Genomic DNA, 12,653 nt, shown 5'->3' on the forward strand with positions numbered 1-12,653 from the left:
ATATCATTTTTCAGATTCTTTCCCCTTGTAGGTTAGTACAAAATAGTGAGTATAGTTCCCTGTGCTATACAGTAGGTCCTCTTTCTTGATGTACCCTCTTTTGTTGGATGTTGAGAACCTGCAATCCCCTGGTTTTCCTTCTATCTCTTTGACCACTCTTTCTCCATCTCCTTTCATGGCTCTTCAATATAACCTTTAAATGTTTGTTGTGATATCACGAAGTTTTTATTTGCTCACTCTACTGTATCCCTAGAGTAAAATTATCCACTTTCATGACTTCGGTTACCATCTTTATGCTGATGATTCTGTTTCTTATCTTTAATTAGCTCTCTCTTCTGAGCCCCAGAACCACACACCTGACTGTTTGCTATATACAATTCTATATCTCATAAGCACCTCAAATTCAGTATTTTCAAAACCATATTCATTGTCTACCCACAACACTGCTGAAATCAATTTTGGCCCTCCTCTATTATTCCTTACCTCAATAATATATAGCATTATCAATTTTTGTCATTTTTGATACCTTCCATCTTTATTTCTTAAGATCCCATTATTTAAGTCCTGTAGATTCCCCATCTTAAATATCTCTCAAATGTATCTGCTTCTCTCCATCACCCTATTTTAAGCCATCACCATGTCTCTATATCTACTTTTGTTCCCTCCAAACAGTCCCCAGGCTGATAATTTTCAGTGACTTCCTAATCCTCTTAGTTTATGGTCCAGAATTAATAATGTAGCCTACAATGCCTGGCCTTCTTCTGAATTCTCATGTTGTGCCACTTTCCCCTTCTTTCAGTTTCTTGAAAATACCAAATTCCTTCTTGCCTTATTGTTTTTTTTATATGTTTGTATTCTCTTTCTGGAAGGGAACAGCCTTTATATTTGGCTAACTCAATGTTTTTATTTCAGTTCTCAATTTAAATGCTCCTTCTGAAGGTATACCTTTTCTGACCTCTCAAGACTATATCAAATCCTTGCAGTGACATCCCATAGCCATGTATACATCTCCTATGAAAAGTACTGCAAATACTTATTTTTCCTATTATCCTATAAATTCTATAAGGATAGGGAATATGTCTACCTACTGTTATATTCCCAGTGCTTAGCAAAGTGCCTGACAAATTGTTCATACTCAACAATTTGTGAATGATTGAATTAATAGAAGAATAGAAATTATTTATAGAACAATTAATTTGAGGTAAGGGTAGGGATCATGGAAGACTTTAAAGAGAAAATAGCTTAAAAATATGTCTTACGTAATGAAATGGAGGATGGGATGGAGGCATTCTAGCAATTTGAAACACAATTTGTAAAGATATAGAGGGGAAAAAAGTGTGAGTCCTCAAAATACAAGATGCGTGCAGTAACTTAGAGTTGTCCAGTGTGGGCTGTAGCACAGGAGATAGTGGTAGAAAGTGAGACTAGCTATAGCACAGGAGAAAGTGGTAGAAGGTGAGACTAGAAAGTAATAGGTTTGGTATGATTGTGAAGGTTTTTGTGTATACCATATGATTAAGGATGCTTGGCAACATCTAAGAGAAATAGTAAGCATCATTTTCTGTCGTGGGAAATTCAGAGATCAGAGCTGACTGACAGGTACCAGGTAAGAACTAACATCAGAAGTACAAAGCAAAATAGCTATAAATAATTACTTCTTTCCTTTGTGGCTCTACTTCTATGTTTGGAGGCTCCCTAGAAACCCGACCCCCTATTTATAGTGACCAGAGAGCATGTGTGGGGTTTGCCTGACTTTCCAACTCACTAGAGAAATGGCTGAGTATAAAGACAGAGGAATGAGGAATCATGTCACTCTCTTGTGAACCCATCAGCACAATTCCCCAGGCCAGTAGAAAAAGGGTGTCTCTTCATTCCCCTTTTGTGTTCCTTTTTCAATTTGGTAAATCACTTCACAAACTTCACTGGATTTTCCATTTTATTCAGGAGCCTTGAACTTTCCTAGAGGAGATTTCTAAGTCTTCAGGCAATTGGTATTCAGTATTGTAATGTCTGATTCTTTAAAGGGACATATTTGGAAACAGAACAGTGACACTGACCTTTTCTCTGAGTGGCTGCCTTTGCAAACGTCATAGCAAGTGCGTTTAGGAATTGCTCATTCGTGGGGGCTGTTCAGAGGCCAGGGAAAGAAAGAGTCCTGGGAATTGACAATAGCAGCAAAGCAGTACAGGAAAGAGCAAGGATGTTCAGATATGATGAATGGGGTCATTTTTGATTTGAAAAGATTGATGCTTCCTCATTTGGAGGATGGATCCAAATACCCTTAAATTCTTAGTTGAATATATGTTTGTTTTGACACAGAGGATCATAAACATGGCCATGGTTTTAGTTGAACTTATATTCTCAACTACCTGAGTGACCTTTGGAAAGCCCTTTCTCTGGGTATTAGTTTTATCCTCTGTAAAATGAGAGGGTTAGACTAAATTATCTCTATACTACCTTCCCACTCTGACACTTGACAATTCTATGATTTCTAATTGGGTACATTTATGAAGGTTGTGGTGGAAATGTGATCATATATGACTAGAAGGTGGGTAGTAGAAATAGTACAGTTTCTTTTCATCTAACAATGTGGGTTTGGTATATGTGTTTTGATGTATAATTCATGAAGTTTTTCAATTTCTAGCTTAGAAAGAGTTTGTGACAATAAAATTACATTCTGCCTGATGGGTCCACCTATGCTATGTGTGGGGGTAGTGGGCTTATTATAGAAGAGGTGTTAGGGAAGAGGGGTCATCTGGAGGTGGTAGTAAAGGTTAGCAGCAGAAGGGAGAGAAAAAGATTAAACATAGCTTTAAGTAATCTGATTAATAAAAGTTTTTGAAAAACACTAGGAACTGTTATCAGCTTGTCAACTAGATTGGAGCCAATCTCTGTTTCTGCCTTTAATGGCAACCTCTTCAGGGTAGACAAACAGATTATCCATTAATTCGTTGTTTCACTAATGGGAGAAAGAGGCATTATTAAAGCTCTTCTTCAGGATTAGAGAAGAGGAAATGAAGTGAGAGAAGCATGCCATAGGTCTCCCCTCTCCTCTCTCATCCAGTTGGGAGAGGGGGCCCAAGGATCTAGGATTGACTCCCCTTCTTACCTGTTTCTTTTTCCCCTCCACAAACATCCTTTACTGCAAAAAAACAAAAATAAAAACAAAAAATACTGAGAGGAGTGATAAAGCTAAGAGAGCAAGTGTTAGATTACCTACAGCATCCTTGTTCCATCCAGTTATCAATTTATGAAGGTCTTGTTGGCAGCTACATAAGGAGACATTGGGACCTAGCGGGACTGTTGAAGGGAGATCAGTAGGGAGATATTTGGGCATCAAAGTTAAACCATTTAGTTCCTATTATCACAGAGAATCATAGCAGATTGTGTCACATTTTGCTATTCAGCTTGCTTTTTTGGTACATGAGCCATATTTTTCCAACCCTTAGCTTTTATGCTTCCCCATAACATTAGATTATTTTGTCAGTGAAAAGAAATGCAGGAAAGAGAAATTTAGAACAGATAAAGCACAGGTAATGAAGACCATACTCAGAAGCAGCTATACAGAACACACAAGTTGGTTAGGGAGAACACATACTTGTACAATGACAGCTCTGCATCCCAAAGTAGTCTTTTAAAGCAAAAACTGAACAAAGGCAAACAATAGAATGCAAAGTAGAGGAATTGAGTAGTCAGAGTTAGGTGGGTTTTATCATAAAAGATGTCCTGGAGAACATAAGTTTAGGGGAGGTGACAGTTCCTATACCCATAATTGCTTCATAATCAGGAGATCATTGGGACTCTTTTCTAGTCAATGCTTCAATCTCAGTAGTAATCTGATATTTTCAACTGCGGTATGGAATTATTGGTCTGTGTTAGGTAATATTTGTTGTCATGTGGGTCTTAGGGAGCACACTGTCCTTGAAGGCAGCTGGCAAGGGAACAAGGTACTTGCAAGCTTCTAATTGGCCTGGGAAAGGATGAAATTTGCCACCTGAAGTGCCAAGGGAACAAGTACACAGTGTACTTCTTCCCTAATGAGATTCAAGGTTGGTAGAGAAGGAGGATCTTCCTGATTTTCAGTTACTTAGATGAAGTGAAAGACAGAATTCAACAACGAAGTACAGAGTAAGGGTCACAGTGACCCAAGGTTTTAGCAGCCCTTAAGTCTCTATGGCATTCTTTCAGAACCAACCTGAGGCATGGGTCTCTTGGGACAATAGCCGTATCTTCAGAGGGAAAAGCCTTTTGCTGGGAGACAAGAGCTCTGGTCCCAAATCCGGCTTGAAATCTTATTTTCAGTGTGACTTTGAACATATTATTTTCCTAATATGCATACTGGATTTATGATCTATTAAACATGAAGGAATTCCTTTCCTGGCTATGTAACTTGATCCCATCAGATAACTTTAGAATATAACAATCTTTGTATTTACCACATGATGGTTTGGAAGGGTAGTAGGATGGAGAGGGGAGTGCTGGGAGTTGGATAATTGGAAATGTAGGAGTGCTTTAGTGAGCTCCACCAATAGATAAATCGTGAGAGGGATGTAATTGTAGACTCTTTCATTCAACTGTATCATCTGGCAGGCCTGCCTTACACTTTGCCTCTTTTCTCTATCAGTTTCATTACTGCTGTGGACTGAATTGTGTCCCCCCACCCAAATCCATATGTTGAAGCCCTAACCCCCAGTGTGATGGCATTTGGAGATGGGACCTTTTGGAGGTAATTAGGTTTAGATGAGGTTATGAGTGTGGGCACCTCATGATGGGATTAGTATTAGATGTCTGATAAAAAGAGACATCAGAGTGTACGCTCTCTCTCTCTCTCTCTCTCTCTCTCTCTCTCTCTTTCTGCCATGTGAGGACACAGCAAGAAGGTGGTTGTTTGCAAGCTGGGAACAGAGCTCTCACCATTAATTGACCATGATGGCACCCTGATCTGCAACTTCTAGCCTCCAGAACTGTGAGAAAATAAATTTCTGTTGTTTAAGCCACTCAGTGGTATTTTGTTATGGCATCCTTAGCAGACTAAGACAAGTACCCTCTCCGAAACTGGGCTTGCCATGTGATCTGTAAAGAAAGGAAATCTAATACCACCAATTTGAGTTTATGTTCTTGAGAATCAGTTAGAGCCTGGCTCTTCAGGGGTCTCTTTTTGAGGGGCAATAAAAATTATTTTTTCTATTGCTACAGTGAGGAACTGGGCTTGATTACCCTCTTTTGTATCAAAATAATCACCCCTACCTTGCACATACATACTCCATTTTACACCATTTGTGTATTTCTTACTAGTGTATCTTTTCTCCATGTTTGCTACTCCTTAGTCATGGGAACAAAGAAGCTAGAGGACATTATAGCAGAGTTCGAAGCTATTGGTTTCTCTTCAGGTGTGACATTGATGAGCCTGTTTATCATTTTTTCCTCAGCCATGGGATGCCTTTCGGATTATCTAATATGTGGCCACTATGTCACCATGTAAATCTGCAACTCTATTCTGTTGCTGTGTTAAGGTCTGTGAACTCTTGGTGGTTAATCCATTAGAAAGTTAATTCAGGCGATATTTATTGAGCACCTATGAACATGCAAAGTGATAGGCAAATTCACTTTTGCCCATATGGCACTTATATTCTTGTGGGAGAATACAGATAATAAATATATACAGAGAGATGAATTTAAAAACATAATTTTAGCTGATAATAGCTAGAATAAATGCTGGAATAAAATGGTGTAGAGAATTGCTGGGTCAGTGACTGCTTTAGGTAAGTTGATCAGGGAATTTTTCTCTGAGGAAGTGACAAGTGAGCTGAGACCTAAGTAATGAGTGATGAGAAAGAGCTGGAGATTGCAGATAGAGACTAGTGAAAAAGATCTAAGCTGGAAATGTAGTGGGCATGTACTTAGAATGTAAATTAAATCAATGTGTCTGGAAGTAATGAGAGAGACAGATAGATGATGATGTCAAAAGATATTCAAGGGCACCTAATAGTGGAGTCCAGAATGCTATGGTGAAGTGTTTGGACTTAATTCTGAAAGCAGTGTAAAGCCATTGATAGGATTAAGAAAGGAAGAAAAGAGGTCTGATTTACACTTTGCAAAGATGATTCTGGCTGCTATCTGGACGATGGGCTATAGGGGGCCAGAGTAAAGACAGAGAGCCCAGTTATAGGCTACTGTAGTAATCTAAGAGAAAGACAATTGGATTGGGCTAAGAGGGTACAGTGGAGGTAAATAGAAGTCTTTGGATACTGGATGACCTTTTAGAGTAGAGCAGGCAGAGTATGATGGATTGGATATAGTGGTTATATGCAATGCCATGACTGTGGTCATCACTGTGGCCCTTATTCATCTTTGCCTTCCTACTCAACTTCTGCCATTCAAATATAATCTCCTCTTGGTTTCCAGTATTCTTCGTATATTTCAATATGGCATGCCTTGGTGTGAACCTACTTGCATCAGTATTGCTGGCTACTCAATTGGCCCTTTTAATCTGGAAACTATTTCTTGAGTTCTGGGAATTTTACTTAAATGATTTCTTTGATAATTTCCTCTCCTCCATTTTCACTGCTCTCTTTCAGAAAAACCTTTCATTCCTATCAAACCTATTCCAAACCTCCTGGTTTGATCTTCTAAATAAAAAAAATTTTTTTCTTACTTTCTGTCTCTGTTTCCTTGGACTAGTTTTTTTTTTTTTTTTTACATCTTTATTGGAGTATAATTGCTTTACAATGGTGTGTTAGTTTCTGCTTTACAACAAAGTGAATCAGCCACAGATAGACACACGTTCCCATATCTCCTCCCTCTTGCGTCTCCCTCACTCCCACCCTCCCCATCCCACCCCTCCAGGTGGTCACAAAGCACCGAGTTGATCTCCCTGTGCTATGCGGCTGCTTCCCACTAGCTATCTATTTTACATTTGGTATTGTATATATGTCCATGCCACTCTCTCACTTTGTCACAGCTGAACCTTCCCCCTCCCCATATCCTCAAGTCCATTCTCTAGTAGGTCTGTTTCTTTATTCCTGTCTTACCCCTAGGTTCTTCATGACATTTTTTTTTCTTAAATTCCATATGTATGTGTTAGCATACGGTATCTGTCTTTCTCTTTCTGACTTACTTCACTCTGTATGACAGACTCCAGGTCTATCCACCTCATTACAAATAGCTCAATTTCGTTTCTTTTTATGGCTGAGTAATATTCCATTGTATATATGTGCCACATCTTCTTTATCCATTCATCCGATGATGGCCACTTAGGTTGTTTCCATCTCCGGGCTCTTGTAAATAGAGCTGCAATGAATATTTTGGTACATGGCTCTTTTTGAATTATAGTTTTCTCAGGGTATATGCCCAGTAGTGGGATTGCTGGGTCATATGGTGGTTTAAATAGAAATACATATGGTAGTTCTCTTTGTAGTTTTTTAAGGAACCTCCATACTGTTCTCCATAGTGGCTGTACCAATTCACATTCCCACCAGCAGTGCAAGAGTGTTCCCTTTTCCCCACAACCTCTCCAGCATTTACTGTTTCTAGATTTTTTCATGATGGCCATTCTGACCAGTGTAAGATGATATCTCATTGTAGTTTTGATTTGCATTTCTCTAATGATTAATGATGTTGAGCATTCTTTCATGTGTTCGTTGGCAATTTGTATATCTTCTTTGGAGAAATGTCCCTTTAGATCTTCTACCCATTTTTGGATTGGGTTGTTTCTTTGTTATTGAGCTGCATGAACTGCTTGTAAATCTTGGAGATTAATCCTTTGTCAGTTGTTTCATTTCCAAATATTTTCTCCCATTCCGAGGGTTGTCTTTTGGTCTTGTTTATGGTTTCCTTTGCTGTGCAAAAGCTTTGAAGTTTCATTAGGTCCCATTTGCTTATTTTTGGTTTTATTTCCATTTCTCTAGGAGGTAGGTCAAAAAGGATCTTGCTGTGATTTATGTCACACAGTGTTCTGCCTATGTTTTCCTCTAAGAGTTTGATAGTTTCTGGCCTTACATTTAGGTCTTTAATCCATTTTGAGCTTATTGTTGTGTATGGTGTTAGAGAGTGTTCTAATCTCATACTTTTACATGTACCTGTCCAGTTTTCCCAGCACCACTTATTGAAGAGGCTGTCCTTTCTCCAGTGTACATTCCTGCCTCCTTTATCAAAGATAAGGTGACCATATGTGCGTGGGTTTATCTCTGGGCTTTCTATCCTGTTCCATTGATCTGTGTTTCTGTTTTTGTGCCAGTATCATACTGTCTTGATTACTGTATCTTTGTAGTATAGTCTGAAGTCAGGGAGCCTGATTCCTCCAGCTCTGTTTTTCGTTCTCAAGATTGCTTTGGCTATTCGGGGTCTCTTGTGTTTCTATACAAATAGTGAAAATTTTTGTTCTAGTTCTGTGAAAAATGCCAGTGGTAGTTTGATAGGGATTGCACTGAATCGGTAGATTGCTTTGGGCAGTAGAGTAATTTTCACAATGTTGATTCTTCCAATCCAAGAACATGGTATATCTCTCCATCTATTTGTATCATCTTTAATTTCTTTCATCAGTGTCTTATAATTTTCTGCATACAGGTCTTTTGTCTCCTTAGGTAGGTTTATTCCTAGATATTTTATTCTTTTTGTTGCAGTGGTAAATGGGAGTGTTTTCTTGATTTCACTTTCAGATTTTTCATCATTAGTGTATAGGAATGCCAGAGATTTCTGTGCATTAATTTTGTATCCTGCTACTTTACCAAATTCATTGATTAGCTCTAGTAGTTTTCTGGTAGCATCTTTAGGATTCTCTATGTATAGTATCGTGTCATCTGCAAACAGTGACAGCTTTACTTCTTCTTTTCCGATTTGGATTCCTTTTATTTCCTTTTCTTCTCTGATTGCTGTGGCTAAAACTTCCAAAACTATGTTGAATAAGAGTGGTGAGAGTGGGCAACCTTGTCTTGTTCCTGATCTTAGTGAAAATGCTTTCAGTTTTTCACCATTGAGGACGATGTTGGCTGTGGGTTTGTCATATATGGCCTTTATTATGTTGAGGAAAGTTTCCTTTATGCCTACTTTCTGTAGGGTTTTTATCATAAATGGTGTTGAATTTTGTCGAAAGCTTTCTCTGCATCTATTGAGATGACCATATGGTTTTTCTCCTTCAATTTGTTAATATGGTGTATCACATTGATTGATTTGCGTATACTGAAGCATCCTTGCATTCCTTTGATAAACCCCACTTGATCATGGTGTATGATCCTTAAATGTGCTGTTTGATTCTGTTTGCTAGTATTATGTTGAGGATTTTTGCATCTATGATCATCAGTGATATGGGCCTGTAGTTTTCTTTCCTTGTGACATCCTTGTCTGGTTGCGGTATCAGGGTGATGGTGGCCTCGTACAATGAGTTTGGGAGTGTTCCTCCCTCTGCTATATTTTGGAAGAGTTTGAGAAGGATAGGTGTTAGCTCTTCTCTAAATGTTTGATAGAATTCGTCTGTGAAGCAGTCTGGTCCGGAGCTTTTGTTTGTTGGAAGATTTTTAAACACAGCTTCAATTTCACTGCTTGTGAGTGGTCTGTTCATATTTTCTATTTCTTCCTGATTCAGTCTTGGCAAGCTTGTGCATTTCTAAAAATTTGTCCATTTCTTCCAGGTTGTCCATTTTATTGGCATAGAGTTGCTTGTAGTAATCTCTCATGATCTTTTGCATTTCTGCAGTGTCAGTTGTTACTTCTTTTTCATTTCAAATTCTATTGATTTGAGTCTTCTCTCTTTTTTCTTGATGAATCTGGCTAATGGTTTATCAATTTTGTTTATCTTCTCAAAGAACCAGCTTTTAGTTTTATTGATCTTTGCTATTGTTTCCTTCATTTCTTTTTCATATATTTCTGATCTGATCTTTATTATTTCTTTCCTTCTGCTAACTTTGCGTTTTTTTGTTCTTCTTTCTCTAATTGCTTTAGGTGCATGGTGGTTGTTTATTCGAGATGTTTCCTGTTTCTTAAGGTAGGATTGTATTGCTATAAACTTCCCTCTTAGAGCTGCTTTTCCTGCATCCCATAGGATTTGGGTTGTCGTGTCTCCATTGTCATTTGTAGGTATTTTTTGATTTCCTGTTTGATTTCTTCAGTGATCACTTCGTTATTAAGTAGTGTATTGTTTAGCTTCCATGTGTTTGTATTTTTTATAGATCCTTTCCTGTAATTGCTATCGAGTCTCATAGCGTTGTGGTTCGAAAAGATACGTGATACAATTTCAATTTTCTTATATTTACCAAGGCTTGATTTGTGACCCAATATATGATCTATCCTGGAGAATGTTCGATGAGCACTTAAGAAAAATGTGTATTTTGCTGTTTTTGCATGGAATGTCCTATAAATATCAATTAAGTCCATCTTGTTTAGTTTATCATTTAAAGGTTGTGTTTCCTTACTTATTTTCATTTAGGATGATCTGTCCATTGGTGAAAGTTGGGTGTTAAAGTCCCCTACACTGAATGTGTTACTGGCGATTTCCCCTTTCATGACTGTTAGTATTTACTTTATGTATTGAGGTGCTCCTATCTTGGGTGCATAAATATTTACAATTGTTATATCTTTTTCATGGATCAATCTCTTGATCATTATGTAGTGTCCTTCTTTGTCTCTTCCAATATTCTTTATTTTAAAGTCTACTTTGTCTGATACAAGTATTGCTACTCCAGCTTTCTTTTGGTTTCCATTTGCATGGAATATCTTTTTCCATCACCTCACTTTCAGTCAGTATGTGTCTCTAGGTGTGAAGTGGGTCTCTTGTAGACAGCATATATATGGGTCTTGTTTTTGTATCCATTCAGCCAGTCTGTGTCTTTTGGTGGGAGCATTTAATCCATTTACATTTAAGGTACTTATCTATATGCACGTTCCTATTTCCATTTTGTTAATTGTTTTGGGTTTGTTATTGTAGGTCTTTTCCTTCTCTTGTGTTTCTTGCCTAGATAAAATCCTTTAGCATTTGTTGTGAAGCTGGTTTGGTGGTGCTGAACTCTCTCAGCTTTTCCTTGTCTGTAAAGTTTTTAATTTCTCCATCAAATCTGAATGAGATCCTTGCTGGGTAAAGTAATCTTAGTTGTAGGTTTTTCTCCTTCATCACTTTAAATCTGTCCTGCCAGTCCCTTCTGCATTGCAGAGTTTCTGCTGAAAGATCAGCTATTAACCTTATGGGGATTCCCTTGTGTGTTATTTGTTGTTTTTGCCTTGCTGATTTTAATATGTTTTCTTTGTATTTAATTTTTGACAGTTTGATGAATATGTGTCTTGGCGTGTTTCTTCTTGGATTTATCCTGTATGGGACTCTCTGTGCTTCCTGGACTTGATTAAGTATTTCCTTTCCCATATTAGGGAAGTTTTCAACTATAATTTCTTCAAATATTTTCTCAGTCCCTTTCTTTTTTCTTTTCTTCTTCTGGGATCCCTATAATTCGAATGTTGGTGCGTTTAATGTTGTCCCAGAGGTCTCTGAGACTGTCCTCAGTTCTTTTCATTCTTTTTTCTTTATTGTGCTCTGCAGTAGTTATTTTCACTATTTATCTTCCAGGTCACTTATCTGTTCTTCTGCCTCAGTTATTCTGCTATTGATTCCTTCTAGAGTTTATTTACTTTCATTTATTTTCTTGTTCATCATTGCTTGTTTCATCTTTAGTTCTTCTAGGTCCTTGTTAAATGTTTCTTGCATTTTCTCTATTCTATTTCCAAGATTTTGGATCATCTTTACTATCATTATTCTGAATTCTTTTTCAGGTAGACTGCCTATTTCCTCTTCCTTTGTTAGGTCTGGTGGGTTTTTATCTTGCTCCTTTATCTGCTGTGTGTTTTTCTGTCTTCTTATTTTGCTTATCTTACTGTTTGGGGTCTCCTTTTTGCAGGCTGCAGGTTCGTAGTTACTGTTGTTATTGGTGTCTGTCCCCAGTGGCTAAAGTTGGTTCAGTGGTTTGTGTAGGCTTCCTGGTGGAGGGGACTAGTGCCTGTGTTGTGGTGGATGAGGCTGGATCTTGTCTTTCTGGTGGGCAGGTCCATGTCTGGTGGTGTGTTTTGGGGTGTCTGTGGACTTATTATTATTTTAGGCAGCCTCTCTGCTAATGGGTGGGGTTGTGTTCCTGTCTTGCTAGTTGTTTGGCATAGGGTGTCCAGCACTGTAGCTTGCTGGTCGTTGAGTGAAGCCTGGTCTTGGCGTTGAGATGGAGATCTCTGGGAGATTTTTGCCGTTTGATATTACGTGGAGCTGGGAGGTCTCTTGTGGACCAGTGTCCTGAAGTTGGCTCTCCCACCTCAGAGGTAGAGCACTGACTCCTGGCTGGAGCACCAAGAGCCTTTCATCCACACGGCTCAGAATAAATGGGAGTAAAAAGTAGGAAGAAAGAAAGAAAGAGGATAAAAGAAAATGAAATAACGTAAGATACAATAAACTAAAGTTATTAAGATAAAAAATAATTATTAAGTAAAAATTTTTTTAAAAAGTAAAAAAAACGGATGGATAGGACTCTAGGACAAATGGTGAAAGCAAAGCTATACAGACAAAATCTCACACAGAAGCATACACATACACACTCACAAAAAGAGGAAAAGGGGAAAAAATAATAAATCTTGCTCTCAAAGTCCACCTCCTCAAATTGGGATGATTTGTTGTCTATTCAGGTATTCCA

This window comes from Aethalodelphis obliquidens, unplaced genomic scaffold (genome assembly GCF_003676395.1).
Source record: "Aethalodelphis obliquidens isolate GAN/ISIS:26980383/991018 unplaced genomic scaffold, ASM367639v1 scaffold115, whole genome shotgun sequence".
Taxonomy (NCBI): Eukaryota; Metazoa; Chordata; class Mammalia; order Artiodactyla; family Delphinidae; genus Aethalodelphis; species Aethalodelphis obliquidens.